We start from the raw sequence: 16,083 nt of genomic DNA, 5'->3' as shown, positions 1-16,083 counted from the left end.
AAGGATTCGGAGCTCGTTGGACAGCCTACCTTCCTGGTAGCTGGCCATGGCCTCCCCCAGCGCACCGCTTGGGGCGGCGTGACGCGCCCATTCGACGCAGTCCTCAGCAGTCCGGAGGGTCGTTCCCCGGCGGATCTTCCACCGAGGAGCGTACACCTCGTTGGAATCACGAACTGCAATAAAACAAAAAACAGTTAAGAAAAAGAAATGATGAAAGAGATATAGGCCAAAATAACCCTACGCACCTGTAGGGTCGACAACAGGCCGATAGCCACCAAACCCATCACCTGAACCTAAGGGATATCCATTCAAAAGGTCAAGGAGACGGGAAGGAGGCAAGGATTGGCTAGACGCCCCAACCCCAAACGTACCTGAAGGACTGGCCGTAGTCGCAGGCGCCGGAGGAGACATGGTGGAGGCTGCCGCGGTGGAAACCAACGGAGGTGAACTCACCGGAGGTGAACTCACAACCGTGGCCGCGGCTGCGGAAGAACCCGCAAGAGAAATCACCGCCGGCTCAGTGATGGATTCGGTGAAAATGGCACTGACAGCCGGCGGGGATAAGGTTACAGCTGGAACAGTTGGCTCAACGGGATGAGCAACTGAACCAGTACTGCAAGCAGGCGCAGCCGCCTGGGTCATCGCCTCGGGTAGGTTAACCAAACCTACCTTCATGGGTCCAGAGCTGCTCCCTCCCGCTCCACTTTGGAATGCCGTAGCATCCACGCCTGCACGAAGACAAGATATATAAGTATAATAGCGGAAAGATAAGAAGTTAAAGTTATGAACACTTACGGTTATTTTTGAGCCTGAAGGTGTGAACAGGCGGGGACGAACCCGATGGAGCCGGCCTCTTCGTACCGGTTACCGTCGTCGTCCTGGGCTGCTCGGAGGTGACAGCCGTTTCAACCTCCGGAGCAGTGGTCTCAACACCACCTGGGTTCCCCGCCGCCTCTTCACTCTCGGTCTCTGACTCGGACCGGTTCACCTGGTCGGCGGTGGAGGCTACCTTCGCCTTACCCTTCCCGCCAGCAGCCTTCTTCTTCCGCGCAAGAAAAGGACCATCTGCGGATTCCTCATCAGAAGATGACAAGATTAGAGGAATTCCGGCAGAGGTTTCAGCATTCAGAGGGCGAGGGTTAAATAGTCTTTTACCTGGCCGCGTGGCGCTCAGTATTTCGTGGCCTGGCGGGTAGGCCTCCACAAACCGATCCACAGTCTGCGCAAGGATGGGCAACTCGTTCTCGTCAAGAGCGCGAGTACCCAACCTAGCGGGACCGTCAGCTTCCCGCGGATGCAGGAGGGACTGCAAGTCATTTCCCTCTGAAATAAAATGAAACAGTTAGAAAAAACCTTAAATCAACAAAGAAAACGGAGCATACCGTAAGGGATAAAGTTCAAACCGTATTCAAGTACGATGGGAATCTGTGGTGCATCCGCCCCAGCATCCTTCCACACCCTGCTCATACCGAGCATCACCATCCCGGACTCCGGAAAGCGGTAAACCGGAGTCTGGATCCGGGAAATCTTGGAGAACCATTCCGCCTCCTGGTAGTTGGAGGCGTGAAGGCTGGGGAGAGCTCTCCCGTTCTTAAATGTCATCGCTATAGGGACGACACGGGCAGAGATGTAAAAGAACTCCGTTTCCAAGACCGAAGACTGCGCTCGGTAGCGCAGATCTTCAAACCCTTGATCCGGGTGACCAGGGTGTACCAGCCTTGGATGCACCTCCAGGAGTAGAAGGTCATCAGGCGGTCGACGTGGGGATCCACGCCAAGAATGAGGCACACCCACTCAAAATGACGGATCTTGGCGATCGCCATTGGGTGTACCTCCGTCAGGTGCACACCGTGTCTGTCCAGAACACGGTATACAAACTTCGTCAATGGGAACCTAAGATTCCCATAGACGAAGAAGGCGGCATATACCCCTATTTTGCCCTTGCGGGCATCGTACACCGTCTGGTGTGGCTCCGGAAACTCAGCCTCGAACGGCTCGAGCATGAACTTCCGGACGATGTACCGGTAGAGCTCGATGGGAAGAGCACACTGGCATTCGCCAGCAGTGCTCTTATCGTCCTTATCGGACGTAGACGTCGGGTTCTCGACAGACAACTCAGACTCCTCGACGATAGCTTCTGGATCATGAGTAGACGACATGTTTTGGAGGTAAAGAACGATTTCAGAAAGAATATTCGCCGGAAATCGCTTAGAAGGAGAAGATAGAAGTGAAAGTGTGGATTACAAAGGACCCTCTCCCCCTTTATATACTCATCGCAATGAATGCGATGAATTTAATGAGGAGGAGAGAGAAAAGAGCTGGTGCAATGAAACTATGACACGTGAAAAAAGCAAGCTGGCAACAGCTGTTGACGGGACGCGCGCCGTAAAATCCGCACCCACGCGCCCAAAAAATCGCTCCCACGCGCCTGAAAAAGCGTCTGGAATAACCATGTAATGTCACGTCGCCATAACTTCCTGCACGTCCTGACACTGTCAGAAGAAACCGTCGGACGACGTTTCAACAGTTTGGACTGTTCTTATCCTTTCACCAACTATTCGAATTTCAAAAAGATTCAAAAAGATTCAAAAATAAGCGGGACTATACCCCTTACCTTGGCAACCAAGTAACTATAAGACAGGTGCGAGTACAGTGTTAAGGCAAAACCCTTCACATACTTAGCACCCGCAGGGAATTGAAGCCAGGAATACCTTGGAAATAAGTAACTATAAGACGAGTGCGGGTACAGTGTCAAGGCGAAACCCTTCACATACCTAGCACTCCGAAGGGAATTGAAACCAAGAAGGATCTTCTGGGCCATGCTTGCGGAAACGGGAATAACATCCCCGCATAGCGGGAACGTCGAGAACTAGATTGTTTGAAGCTCCAAGATGGAATTGGTTGTTTTAACATAATTGATCACTATGTTCAAAACTACCAGAACCTCATGGAGAATCTACACAAGTGGAACTCAACGCTCCTGACTTGCGAGAAGGTTACAGACCTACCCGCATCATACCCAAAGATCAAGCAGAAAAGTCGGGAATTTCTGCACGTGACATTAGGAAAACCGCGGGAAGAATCCTGACGGAAAACCTTAAAACTTAAAACCCTTTTCAAAACCCTTTGCTTAAGTCCAAAAGTTCACCTCACTTATTTACAATTCATGAGAAGAACATTGGACTGGGGGGACTTGAAGAGGTAGGTCCCAGCAGAGCCCAGTTGGACCCGCAAGACTCACCTTGAAGAGGGACGTTTGCGCAAGGACCAACTGGTTCCGCAGGACCCACCATGCTCAGAGATGAAGACCTTACGCGCAGTACGCCAGCTGTTCACGCAGGGAAAGCCTCCCAATGGTGAAGTACCCCGCCTGTCCCCGCAGCTGCGGATACAAGCCATCAGGAAAGGCTACCCGCACTAATAGCAAGGCTACACGCACAAGGCACTAAATAATTCAGTGTCACCTGAAGGAATGAGCAAGGCGGGAATACTCCCGCCCAAATGAGCCAGTCCGTATGCTTCTGGAAGATCTTTTGTACTATACCTGCCAAGGTATGGACAAGATAGACAAGATCTGACCAAAGCAGCCCATGAACCAATCACAGGGTGACAGCTCACCGACAAACAGTACGAGGAGCATGCTCTAGTACTGTTTGTCACTATTAGCCGCTGCCTACTCACCAACCCTTATCGTGGCACGCATATAGCCTGCAGTTGGTGGAAAAGGAATAGTATACAGCCGGCCTGGTCACTATCAGCCGCTGCCTACCCACCAACCAGCATGGCACGTGCGTAGCCCTAGTTGGTAGAACAGGAATATTATACAGCTGGCTGTACCTGCTTGGAAACCTACCTCGGCTATAAATACTCCAACACCTTGGAACGGTAGGATCATCTGGTATTTTACCTTCACTAGCTATTTCTCTCAATATACACTTATATTCAGAGCAATCTAGTCTGATTCTCACGCCGGAGGGTGGTCACAAGGAGGAACCCCCCCTTCTCAGTGACGAGCTCACGGTGTCTGTTTTGCAGGTCATCTGAAGAACATCCTTCTTTGTCGGACCTAACCCTCGTGGGAAACATCTATTTGACCCCCAGATTATCCGTAATCTGCCCGGGGTCGATTAGTGTTTCTTCAATATCTTAATCCAAACCCATTTGAACTCTTTACCCAACATATTACTACACATTTTAACCCGAGCCCATTTAAACTCTTTATCCAACCCGACTAAGCTGCGACTATTACTGCCCAAGTTATACATCATGTGATCTACTACCATAAAAACTTGAAGATAACTAAGAGATATTTATAAGAAAATTAGAAATCATAAACTTGTAATTTGCTACCGTCAGGTCACATATGCAATCGGAGTATATAGTATAAATAATAAACAATATATATATATATTGTTTTGAATATGCAGGTGGAATACGTGTGTGAAATTTGATCGGAGTTCAATATGCAGGTGAATACGTGTGTGAATTGTCCAAAGAAGTCTGACAAAAGCAAAGGAATTACACATATACCCTGGTACTGTAGCAGCACTTCTCCTTTGATATATAGTATAAATAATAAACAATATATATATTGTTTTTATTTTAATTTAATTTAATTTTACTTAAATGTATGTGTGAAATTATTAAAGATGAAAATCAACTGCAACACTGGGAGACAGTGGGAGTAGAAGTAACTAGATTTTTTAAAGATGGTTTAAACTTCGAACACATTAAGTCAAGAAGAAAATAATGTTGAGCTATTCGACTTTATTGTTTAGTCTTAACTGAGCCAAGATAGGTTATATCGAACGTGATATCTATAAATATTTGTTTAGGTGGTATTCTATTTCAAGTTGTTTTATTTGAAATCGTATCCTTTGTTTAATAAAAGAAACTCGAATATTTGTGTTCATGTCTTGGCTTTATGTGTCTTTCCTGGTTCTTAACCCACTCTCATGTACAACAAAAACGCTGAAATGCATTCTTGGGACTGTCCGGCTTGTGGTGAGATGGATGAAACAACTGAACACATTTTATTTCGTGTGGTTTGGCGAGCCAATTCAGTTCAACGCAAAGTTCCACTTGTTTTCGTCTTCAGTATTTGTAACTTTCTTGACCAACATAAACTCACTACGTTTCCAAAGAGGCAGGCGAAGACGTTTAATGCGGTGTGTCTAGTTTAATTATGGTGTTTATGGAAGGCGAGAAATGACATGGTGTTCAATGGTTTTGCACGATGAAAAATGTGCTGGGAGATATCAAAGCACTTAGTTATCTTTGGGTAAAAATAGGTCGGGCAACATGGTGTTTAACGCACCACGACACCTGTCACTCACCATGTTACATATAAAATTCAATTGAAAGTATATAAAAGATTGTTTAAATAGTATACGAGCCAAACCAGAGTTCGAAAATATATTCGTGAACCGAGCTCAAACTTTAGAAATATAGATTTAAACAAGCCGAATTCAAGACCTCAAGCTCAAGCTCTGTTTAAGTTAAACGAGCCGAGCTCAAGCTCAACTCGGATCATTTGAACCTCTGACATAATCAACTACCTCCAATTTATAAATCAATTATTGAGAAAGAAAAAATTAAATAACTCGACTACCCGGGAAAGCCACAACTTAACAACACTCAGTTAACTAATTTAGAAAGTTAGAACCATAAAAGAAAGAGATTAAGAATTGAAGACCAAATTTATAAGGTTTAACTAAACCACATAAACAGTAGTGTAATATACTCTTTACTTTAAATATATATGTAAAAAAAATTTGATAAAATGTTTTACACTCATCAAGCATATTTAATAAATTATTTATTGTTGTTTCTACCATACGTCAGCTTTTAGCTATGCATTCTATGTGGTGTTAATGTTTCAACAACTTCACAATTATTACTCGTGTTTACATTTATTTCGTGTGTTTTGAAGATTTCCTATGAGTCTATGACATGGACTTAATATGAATTCAGGACCAAGAAGTAAAACGAGCATATCATGGGCTAGAAAATGAGTTACGGGACTCATAATATATGAATTTTGGGTTTCTCGATGGATCTTCAATTACGATGAGCAAGGCCATTTTGATATATATACAAAATGATTGGTAGCCGAACAAGAGTTACGGGACCCATAATATACTAGCACTTCCTAGTATATTACTACACTTTCCTCTACACCCTATAATTTACACTCACAAGTCACAACCATTCAAAAACTCAACCTATAATTTACCAATTCCTCTCGTATAATTATGGGGGATGAGTTGGGAAGGCGTTTTTAAATTTTAGAATTGTAGATGAGTATTGAGAACCTATTGAGAATACTCTTAGATGTAATGATATTTTACCATATATTGATCGTTGTACACCAGCTATTTCTGAAATGACATAAAACTAACATAAAATTTAGGGTGTGTTTGGGATTGTTTCTTTAAGTGAAAAAGGACTTTTTGTTAGAAAGCCTTATTAACTTATGATTTAAAAAAAAAAAGTTTTTAAAAACATGTTTGGATTAGCTTATGTGTTTGAGAAAACCAAAATGATTAATAAGGACACTCTTTTTTAAAAGGAGTGTAATGAGTTTTGAGGGTTGGAATGGTGTAATAGCCTAATAGGTAAATTAAACCCATTAAGTTAATAAGTTACAAATTCCTAACTTTTCAAAACCCCTTTATTTTGCCTTCTCATTAAGTTAATATCCATAAGTCCTTATGGTTTGCCAAACACCTTATACACTTTATTAAATTTTCAAAAAATTTATAAGTTATAAGTTGAAGAAAATAAGGAATTCCAAACACCTCCCTTAAGCATTTTTTAATGACAAATCTTACTAATAGAAAAGTAAACTTTGGGCTTGGGTCTAGTATATATATATATATATATATATATATATATATATATGACCAGAGGTGCATAAACCGGGTATTTTCATAAATCAGTCTGAGTTTGATTGTCAAAACCGGGTCGGGTGGAAACCAATTCCGGGTATAGTCATGTATTTTACCGGATTTCCCTGGTCCTTTTTCCGGGTAGGGTAGGGATTTGACCGGTTATTTCCGGTTTCGGTTCTAGCGGGTTCAGGTCGGTTCCGGTTCCGGGTACAGCTCCGAGAAGAAATCCTATACTAGGTCATACCCGCGAGTCAGATATGGGTATGCACCTTTATATATGACAAAACAAATTAAGCTCATATGAGAAGTAACACGGAAACACCTAACAGCCAGCCCACTATAAGTAAATGTAAAAATATTAGCAGCTTCAGGCAACAATCATTAAAACCAAAATCTCCAAGCAGAAAATGATGCTGCCAAAATTTGCAGCAAACCAATATTATTAGCAGCCAAAATATGTAAGACCAGTAATAGGCAAAATTTAATATGCGAATAATCGGGGTTATGCATCTGGCACGAGTATGGTTTCAACAAAATAACGTTTCGACATGTCAACGCGTATACACTAACACACTAAAGGGAATGCAAAAGATGATACTTGGACATGAATCAGTAAAACAATGCTTTCTATTCATCAAGAAGTCTAAAAGATTCACTAGACAGTAACTTTAAATACTCAATATTAATAATATATTTTAACCGGGCGGGCGTAAACAACCACCCGGAAGAAGAAACCTAAACTTGTCTGCATTTTCTATCAAATAAGTTGGAAGGTGAACTGCAGAAGCCGTACGCGGTATCGCTCCCATCTTCCCAATCAAATTCTTGAAAGTATATTCTTCTGGTAACATGCCATAAAGATCATCTCCATTACAAATCTTTTCTTGAATTCTAGAATGATCCAAATGCTCTTTGTTCTTCACTCGGTCCGCGTGGCTGTATGCAGTCATTTTAACCACAAACTCACTCAAATACTTAAAACAGAAGCTGCAATGCCACCCTGTATCAGTCAGAACAAGATCCGTCTGGCGCGAGTGCATATAACGAGTATGCTGACCGTACACATGACTCGTTGCCTTCCATGTCGGGTCGGTTGGAAACTCGAACGAATATAAATACTTTTTCATATCAAGATGTAAAACTGGTGGCAGCCCATCACACCATCGCAGAAACTTAATAGTATTCCCACTCGGAATCTCATCAGTATCCGCTACAATAAGTAAATCACCATCTGATATACCCGAACCACTTATCAACCCGTTCATTGAAATCCGATGATGTCCCTCAACAGAAAACGGGCTTACACGTTTCCCCTCTTTCGCCAACTCACCCGGAAGAAACCCGTAAACGATTTTATCCTCAAACTTTGAAAACCGCTCACGATTCGTAGCAAATGTTAACTCTTTAGGCAGGCCCGTAAACGTTGCATTCGACTCAAGAATAATAAATTTAGTGACATAAAGGGTCAAGTTCACCCCACCTAACTTCCAACAAGTCAAGTTCATTACTGAATATGACAGCATCAAACACTCTGCGTGGTTCGTTCCTTATTTTCCATCCGTGCAGGCGACATAACGTCGCCATTGACGTGTTTTCTGCATAATAATGCGGTAAATACGTTAAGGGGCGCGGTGGTTTGTCCCAAATGGGCCTCAAGAAGTATGTGATCTTCTCATGGTGGTTAAAGATTATTGTGAAACAGACTGGTACAAATAATAAGAAGATCAAACACTTGTATCCGGGAAGATGTCGTCTTGAGACGACGATTCTCGGGCCCATAATGTATAATAATCAAGGTTTCACAGCAACCAGCATGAGCTGCATAACATTAAATTAATCAAAATTAGTAAATGAAGTAATGAACATGAAATTATCACACTTTTTTTACTGATCATATCAATCATTGCACTAATTTTGACGTTATTTTACTAATCTAGTGAAAATAACGTTAAAAGTGACGGACGGTTAATCAGGCATCATGTAGTGGCGTTGATAGCCGAAAGACAAGGGAACATACACCCGGTGTCTCGATGATTGAGTGCCATGTGCCTTATGTCCAAGGCTTGATGCAAAACTACTATCGAGCCGGGGGTCTCACCGGAAGCAGCCTCTCTATCCCTATGGGGTAGAGGTAAGGCTGTCTACATCTTACCCTCCTCAGACCCTACCATAGCTTTGCTATTGGTGGGATATACTGAGTACGATGATGATGATGATGATGATGATGAAACTGACTCAAATTTGTTTTTTTACTAGGAATGAGTATTTTTTTTACTGTATACAAGTACCGTACCAATACTGTACTGGTACTGACCGAATACAATTGTTACCGGTACTTGATTTTCAAGTTTTTGGTAGGCCTGTAAACAAACTAAACGTTCATGAACTGCTCAACGCAAAACATGAACAATGTTTTTGTTCATTTAATTAAACAGACACAAACACATGATTTATTCGTTCATTCAGGTTCATCAACGTTCCTTTATGTTTATTCATGTTTGTTTGTGTTCGTGAACTATTCGTTTGGTTTTAAACAAGCAAACATAAACGGACACGAACATGAACACAAAAATTTGTTCAATTACATGTTTGTGTTCACGTTCATTAAAGTTAAATAAACGAACACGAACACGGACATGCCCCTGTTCGTGTTTTTCATGGTACCGACGACAAGTACATAACCAAAATCCGTATACAATATCACTCTTTTCAAACTATTCGGTACAGTACCGATTCCATCCCTAAATGATAACTCAAAAACCCTAAAATCAAAGCAATGATAAAATTAAATACGGTGAAAATCATAATGTAATATAACGTAGTTTAACACGTAAAGATAACAAAGATGACGAAGAAACGAAATAACATACCTTTTTTCAATAAGAAGTTGTTTTATAATAATAAAGAAAAACCTAAAGCGATTTTAGGTCGTTTTGGTTATGCATATGTTATATAGAATCAACATTGAAATCAACATTTACATTTTGAAACATGGAAGCTGTCAGAGAATGTGATTTTAGTTTGGGGTATGGTTAAGTACAACTGGTACAAAATATTAAATATAAAGGTAGTGAATGACAAATAAGAAACTGCCACGTGGAATAGAATTTTTTGGGTGTGTTGGATGGTTGAAATATTGACTGTTGATTTAGTAGGGTTCTTGATTGTTATGGTGAGGTGCGAAAGAGGGTGTTATTAAGTTATATGTGTATATGACACATGGCGAGTTCCAATTTGTTGGTACTTTAAAAGCGGATTTTTTTTTTTTGAAATTTGGATGACTTCTTTCGTTATATAGAAACAAATTTAATATTTTTATTTTGGATTTTGGTCCATTCAAGAAAGTTTGTTGTATATGGATTGGTTTAAAAACGGGACAACCGGTTATACTAGGTTGCATCGGGCGATTAAACGGGTTAACTAGCTAACTACGTGATTTCATAAAAATACAATTTCAAGTCTTCAACTTAAAATTAATTCAAAAGTATATAATTCGGATTCCATGATTAAAGAAATAATCCAAAAGTTTTGTAATCATAAATAATCCAACAAAAACCCAAAAGTTGCTCGATGGAGATATTGAGAGCAATTCAATTCAATGGTAAATTGGTCGAAAGTAGATAGTAAATTGATGGTTAAAACTTGAAATCGGGAGATGGTTAATGGATGGACCATTAAAAGTTTTCGGATTAAAGTCTAAACCCAAAGTTTTACCTTGGGCTTAAACCGATACCAAATTACCAATGGTACAACCAGTACTACCAATGTTTTAAGCAATAAACTGTTCGCCCAGTTTACCAGGCTAGTGAGCGGCAACAGGTATAAACTGGTTTTTAAACCACTGGTTGGACTTATACGTGTAATGATACGTGGCAAATGACGATTTGGTTATATTTCATAATCGGATTTGAAGCAAATTTATGTTTGAATTTGGTCCATTCAAGAAAATTTGTTGTACATCTTGGTGATTAATTATAGAACGCTAGTTGTCTAAAAATATTAAGAAAATATATGTAGCCGAACTTGGAGTAATTTGTTTTGACGTATGTAACTATGTTTGTTGTTTAACATATTGTTTGTTGTTTGAATTAGGTATTGTTTTGTATTGCTTGGAAAAGGTTCTAGTTTGTTATTTTGGTTTAATCAACAAAAGACTTGTTCTTGTCATATATTATTAATGCACACAATTATTTGTCGAGACCTGTTCAAACGATGTAGCCGTTTAATACATGAACATGGTCGCAACCATTTAATACATGAACATGATCGATTTTGAGTCATGCATGTCTTGATGTTTTGTGATCAAAACGTTATTGGGTCAGGTCGGGTTGGGTTGTGTATTTGTGGTCACAATTTCAAGTTACACTTAGTGCTTGTAACGTGTAACTTTGTTGTTGTGTCTTCATAGGCTTTGCACGACAGATGCAACTTTATCATTAGTGTCAGTCGTAAGTTAATACTTTCGGGTCAACCGCATGCTATATCAACAAGCGTCACCCCCAAAATATCAAGTTAGGACGGACACCAAGCGTCACCCACAAGTACATAGCTACAAGCCACTAATTTAGTTGCATGCGACGTGCAAAGCCTGTGATAACATGTCAACAAAGTTACAAGGCACTAAGTGTATCCTGAAATCGTGAACATACCCCAGCCCGATAACGTTTTGATCAAAAACTCAAGAGATGACTGGAAATCGACTACGTTTGGGTGTTGAATGGTCGTGATGAAGGCTCACGTGAAATTATGTGGCAATCGTATGTCGTTTGAACGGGTCTTGATAAATTATGACCCCTTCAAAGTTCAAACAAACTATAATACACTCTTAACCTCATTAGTTTTATTAGTGTTAACAATTATATGATTGTAACATGTTATTAACATTCACCAATATTACCTTAGATAGTATATGTTAAATTTAAAATATATAATCAAGATCTATGTTTCATTTACTTCGCTCAATTTAAAAAAAAATAATACTATTTCTTAAAGTAATTCACAAATTAAGATTAATAATAAAACTTTATAGTTCAAAAGAGCCATTGAGTGATTTAAGTAAACATTAAAAATAATTTTTTAATATTAGATCAACTAATCGCTCTTATTAAATAGATCATATAAATTATAAATAATAACTTCTATATAGTTTTTTGTAAATGCGGTTAAATCCAGAAAAAAAAAGTTAAACTAAGTGGTAATTATCTTAAGTATTAACGTGTTGAATTCCAATAAAGCAAAAGCCCACTAATTCACTACAGCCCATTATTATGTCTTCCACTAAAGCAAGGCTCACTAGTTTAAGTCCACTAGGACCACTACAAAGATATTTCAGGCTGGGCTTGTTAACGCTTCATTCAATTATTTTAGCGAGCTGATCTAGAGTGGCACACACACAGCTCGACTCATGTACGCTTCCATTTATCTCCGACAAGGTTAGTACCAACATTCTATTAATCTATTTTTAACGTCATTTGAAACTATCCTCAATACCAGAGTAAACCTTCGTAAAACAATATGTCAGTTGTCCATACTGATTTTGACGGTTCAGTCTGAACTCACCCAAAAACACTATTAAAAAGAAAACTTATCACTGTGAGAAAACCACATGAGATAGATTTTGAACAAAAGACCGCAAGATTCAAGTATTAACCATCACCCTTGTATCAACATTCTATTAAGTCTTAATTAAAATAAGGGAATTCATATTGATATAAAGTCAACAAAATAATTAGTACGGAACTTAAGAGTCAAGCATGTACACATTAGCAGCAAAAATATTATATTCTGTCAAAGGGGCATGCCACCATCATTTTAGTTCAATGTATGGTACAAGTGTAACAAGTCCAAACATGTACTTTTTGAGATTGTCTAGCTTCAAACTTATGATTACTTGATTTAACTCTTTGTACAATACAATAATCAACCCATTAAACAACATAAAACCCCATTAAACTTGTTCAACTACATCAAAAAAAAAAAAAAGTTAAACACTAGTACCATTACACTTAAAGGCACTTAAATCATCAAAGACAAGGATGAATCAAACCAAACACTACACTATACATTTTCCCAGCTTCAAACACCTAACTCTTATGTTATCGCGTTATATAAGATTTAAGAAATCGGAATAAGATTAACACCATTCTTCATCATATTCTTAAACTCTTGAAAATTAATCATCCCATCACCATCAATATCCACTTTACTTATCATCTTCTTACAATCCTCCAACTTTTTACCTTCCTTAAACCCTAATGAATCCAAAACCAACCCCAACTCTTCAACACTTATAAGCCCATTCTTATCCCCATCAAACACATCAAAAGCATCTTTCAAATCACTATCTTCATGCACAACATTCCCATCACCCTTATAACTCCCATCTTCGCCTTCTCGGCTCATCATGGACTCGAAAAGCTCACAAAACTCATCGAAATCGATCAACCCATCGCCGTTCACATCAACCCTTTGAACCATCTCCAACACATCCAATTCACTAGTTGATATCCCAATATTCTTTAAAGAGTCACATAACTCTTGTTTTGTGATGAACCCATCTTTATTTTTATCAAAAGTTGCGAAAACGCTCTTTAATTCCGCTTTTCGTTCACTTGAAACTGACCCAAAACTCCCTCTTTTGGTCATGATCACCTTGTTATTGACCGGTTCTTGATTCTTGATTAGATTTGGATCCGGTGAGGACTCGAACCGAAATAAAGTGGCAACTTTCTTTGTGGGTATACCGAAAAGAGTCGAAAAAAGGCCAATTATGAAAAGAAAGACAAGAACAACAATGGTTAATATAGCCATAGATTAATATCACCTGAAGAAGGTGCAATGAAACAGAGTTGTGTGTTTATTGGATGAATTGACAATGAGTAAAGAAGTGTGCTCGCTTTCACGCGTTACTTGATATTTTATTTTGTTTATTTATTAGTTTGTACTTTACTTTATAAGTTAGGTATAATAAATTAAATTCTTTGCGTGATGAGTCACGAGTTAGAGCCCACAAAACGCGTAAACTGAAATAACAGAAAAGTCGAATTTTAAATATTAAATTTCAATAAAAAGAAAGATATTTTATCCACGCTGTAAACAAACCAAACGAACATGAACCAGACCTTATTTATGTCTGTTAAGAAAATAATGTGTTCACGAATGGTTCATCAACACTTACTGAACATGATTTTATGTCCGTGTTCGTTTATCGAGGAAATGAATGTGCTCATGAACAGTTCACGAACACCATTGAACACAAATAAAATCGACAAAGTCTAGAGATTGAGATCGAACATAAATTAAAGAATATAAAATGTGAGAATATGATTTCATATTTTATGTTAGGGGTAATAAATTAAAGAATATAAAATGTTTAGATAAAACATGTACAAATCAACCGAACATGATCTTGTTCATGTTCGTTTGTTAAGAAAATAATGTGTTCACAAGCACTTATCAAACATGGTTTTATGTTCGTGTTCATTCGATCATTAAATACATGAATGTGTTTACGAAGGGTTCATGAACACAAATAAAATCGATGAAACTTAGAGATTGAGATAGATGTATTCATCGATATGAATAATGAGAAAGGAAATGAAAACAATGCAAAAACAATTTGAGAGTATGGTTTATTATCTTATTTTGATATGTTAAATTAAAGAATATAAAATGTTTAGATAAAATAATAGATGTACAAAGAACATTCATGAACAACATATACAAAACAACATGAGCGAACACTCATGAATATATTATTGAACGTTCAAGAACACAACTAAACGAACAGAAGCTCTGTTAGTGTTCACTTGTTTAACTAATTGAACACAACCATCATAACTTTAACCTCTATGTATAAGCAAACACAATAGTTTTATGTTTTATTCAGAGAGAACATTTCACACTATATTTATACATTTTTAGTATAAGTGAATAATAATTTTATTACTCCTACCAATTAAACTTATATTATAATTATATTATAAGATGGATAATATTTTATAAAACGTGGACATTCATAAACGCGTTGTGTTAGTGATAATGACATTGTCGTGAGATGCAAAGCTACCTCTCCTTTTTTAATAAAGAGAGAATATAATAAGGAAAGATGTTATATTATATTTATAAAGTGTGATTAATTTATATAACAATGACTTCAATATTTTATGGTATTTAATAATTAAAATAAAGTTGATGCTAAATGGAAAAAGCATATCTCATTGCACAAGTAGGGGTGGGTATCATATTCCAAAGGTAAAGGGAGACTTTGTGTAGACTTGAATTAGAAGATAATTTATATAAATATAATATAATATATTAAAATAAACAATTATATTATTGAAAATTTAAAATAGCATTTTGTCAATCAATATTGCATTTTGAATTCTAGTACCCAAACAATACTTTCAATTACCATCTTACGTGGTCTTGTAGTCCCAAACAATATTGTCAACTAGCATCTTATATATTGTTCATTTTTCTCCTATATTAAGTAATGACAATTATTTTGAAATATAACATATACAAGATATACATTATATAAAGAGGAATGACCCGATTCGTCTAATAGGACCCAGGTCCGGTGTCGTATGTATAACGACCCATCGTTAGCTCATATGAGGACAAACAACATATTTTCCCTGAACCAATGAGAACACATGTCACTATCAAATTTCGTTAGCCCGTTTCACCAAGTGGGGACCAAGGACGTAATCATTGACATCAGCTCTATTCTCTATAGGTATGCTCTTTTACTTTCGTACTTATCTCTCAAAATAAACCAATACTTATTTTCACGACGGAAAGTGATCACGGGAAGAAGTAACAATATACATGCGGGTTGAGTAATCGGTCAAAACGTATCTCAAGAATCACATATCATTGTTTTCATAAAAAAAAATCAACTAAAAGTACTTGAGATTGATATTGGCATAATGCATTCGCCTTTGAATCTTGAGATGATAGGCATAGGTTCTTTGAAATCAGTGTGGACTTAAGCATGGGCTTTGCCGCTTTCAGTAAGGGCCTAAGTGGTCTATTACATATGTGGGCCTAATTGGGCTTATGCGATGCTCATTTATTCAGTTTGAACCTATACTACTTGAATTTTGTAAAATTAGTAAGTCTGTTCAATCGATAAAAAAGAAGTAAGCAAACCGTTACGCATAAAAGTTAGTAGCTAAGAGGCTAA

The 16,083-nt window shown here is 38.3% G+C and overlaps 1 long non-coding RNA gene and 2 pseudogenes across 1 annotated transcript in view; 1 reads left to right on the top strand and 2 right to left on the bottom strand.

The window, feature by feature from the left end:
* Positions 1-16,083, top strand: part of LOC143567481 (uncharacterized) — a 167,077-nt gene that overhangs the window by 60,971 nt on the left and 90,023 nt on the right. The window lies entirely within an intron of this gene.
* LOC143567472 (uncharacterized) lies at positions 7,513-8,704 on the bottom strand (annotated as a pseudogene).
* LOC143567461 (calmodulin-like protein 3 pseudogene) lies at positions 12,734-13,800 on the bottom strand (annotated as a pseudogene).

This window comes from Bidens hawaiensis, unplaced genomic scaffold (genome assembly GCF_021521415.1).
Source record: "Bidens hawaiensis isolate Kalapana, Puna unplaced genomic scaffold, B.hawaiensis_p1.1 tig00001236_1, whole genome shotgun sequence".
NCBI lineage: Eukaryota > Viridiplantae > Streptophyta > Magnoliopsida > Asterales > Asteraceae > Bidens > Bidens hawaiensis.
Note: the sequence above shows the minus strand (reverse complement) of the source record. Positions and strands in the feature narration are given on the sequence as shown.